Source organism: Chrysochloris asiatica, unplaced genomic scaffold (genome assembly GCF_000296735.1).
Source record: "Chrysochloris asiatica unplaced genomic scaffold, ChrAsi1.0 scaffold00415, whole genome shotgun sequence".
Taxonomy (NCBI): domain Eukaryota; kingdom Metazoa; phylum Chordata; class Mammalia; order Afrosoricida; family Chrysochloridae; genus Chrysochloris; species Chrysochloris asiatica.
In genome coordinates this window covers 1,006,380-1,008,778 of record NW_006408933.1, presented here as the reverse complement: position 1 = coordinate 1,008,778, position 2,399 = coordinate 1,006,380, and positions in this window count along the sequence as shown.

Below are 2,399 nucleotides of genomic sequence, written 5' to 3'. Positions count from 1 at the left end.
CATTTATTCCTAGATATTTCATCCTTTGGGCAGCTATTGTAAATGGTATTTCTTTCCTAATGTCCTTTTCAACGCTGTCGTTATTGGTATAGAGGAATCCAACTGATTTTTGTATGTTGATCTTATACCCTGCTACTTTGCTGAATCTTCCAGTGAGGTCTAGTAGCTTTTTTATTGAGTCTTTGGGGTTTTCTATGTATAGGATCATATCATCTGCAAATAGACAGTGTTTTCCTTCCTCTTTGCCAATTTGAATGCCTTGAATTTCCCTGTCTTGCCATATAGCTCTTGCTAAGGCTTGCAGCACAATATTGAATAGGAGTGGTGACAAAGGGCATCCTTATCTGGCTCCAGTTCTCAGAGGGAAGGCTTTCAGTTTCTCTCCATTGAGAGTAATGTAGGCTGTTGGTTTAGTATATATGCTTTTAATTATGTTGAGGAATTTCCCCTCAATTCCTACTTTATTGAGGATTTTTAATCAGGAATGGATGTTGGATTTTGTCAAATGCCTTTTCTTTATCAATCGATATGATCATGTCGTTCTTTTCTTTTTTCTTATTACATTGATTGGTTTTCTAATGTTGAAGCATCCTCTCATCCCTGATATGAATCCCACTTGATCATGATGCATTATTTTTTTGATGTGCTGCTGGATTCTGTTGAGAATTTTTACATCTATGTTCATGGGGGATATTGGTCTATAATTTTCTTTCTTAGTGATGTCCTTCCCTGGTTTTGGTATGAGTGGTATCCTTGCTTCATAAAATGTATTATGAAGTTTTCTATCCTCCTCTATATACTGGAATAATTTGAGCAAAATTGGTGACAGCTGTTCTGTAAATGGTAGAACTCACCAGTGAAGCCATCTGGACCTGTACTTCTTTTGGTTTGGAGTTTTTTGATTACCTGATCAATTTCTTCTTTTGTTATGGGTCTGTTCAGGTTTTTTACTTCACTTTGTGTAAGTTTAGGTAGGTTGTGGTTTTCTAAAAATGTGTCCATCTCTTCTAAGTTTTCAAATTTGTTGGAGTACAACTTTTCATAGTATTCTGTTATTATCCTTTTCATTTCATTTGGTTCCGTTGTGACATCGTCCATGTGGTTTCTAATGCATGTTATTTGTGTCGTCTCTCTCTTTTGTTAGGTTTGTTAATTTTATTTATCCTTTCAAAGAACCAGAGTTTCTTTCTAGTTGTTCTATACATTTTTGAAAGTGGTGTGTTAAAATTGCCTACTATTATTGTAGATTCATCTATTTCTTTCTTCAAATCTATTAGAGTTTACTTTATATATTTTAGAGCTCTGTCATTGGAAGCATAGATATTTATTATGGTTATGTCATCTTGTTGAATTGTCTCTTTAATCATGAGATAATGTCCATCCTTATCTATTATGCTGGATTTTTGCCTTAAAGTTTATTTTATCAGAGAATAGTACTGCCGCTCCTGTTCGTTTTTCAATGCAATTAGCTTGGTATATTTTTTTCCATCCTTTGACTTTTAATCCGTTTTTGTCTCTGTGTGTAAAATGTATGTCTTGCAGAAGGATCTTGTTTTCTTATCCATTCTGCCACCATCCGTCTCTTAACTGGTGCATTTAATCTGTTTACATTCAGTGTGATTATTGATAGGTATGGATTAGTTGCTGCCATTATGTTCTTTGTTTTTTGTGTGTTTGTGTGGTGCTGCTGCTTTCTTTGTTCTGTGTGTCTTCCTGTGCTGAGTTCACGGTTTTTGTGTTCTTTCTTGTGAGTTTCCTCATAGTTTTAATTTTTCTATGTTCTTCTTGGTATGTTGTGAAGTGCTAATTTTCTTTGAGGTTACCTTATATTTCATTAACTTTTCCCTCCATTTACTGCAGTCTATTTTATCCTGTAATCTACCTGACCTTCTCCCCATCTGGATCTTTGTTCCTACGTGTTTACCTTCTTTCACATTGTAATTGTTTTGATCATAGACTGACCTCCCAGATCCTCTGAGTTTGTTCTCATATTTTTGTTCTGTTCTCAACTCTTTCTTCTGTCGATTGAGTTCCAGGAGGTGCTGCCACGTATGTCAATCTCTGGCTGTTCTCCTTTCTTGTTGGTTCTCAGCCCACAGAACTCCTTTTAGGATGTTTTGTAGTGCAGGGTTGGCTTTGACAAATCCTTTAGCTTCTGTTTATCCTGGAATATTTTGACTACATCATCATATTTGATTGACAACTTTGCTGGATAAAGGATTCTTGGTTGGCAGTTTTTTTTCTTTCAGGGTTTTGTATCTGTCTCACCATTGCCTTCTTGCCTGCATGGTTTCTGCTGAGAAATCCGAGTTTAATCTGACTTGCTTGCCTTTGTATGTAACACTTTTCTTTTCCCTAGCTGCTTTCAGGATTTTCTCCTTATCTTTGATTTTGGAGAG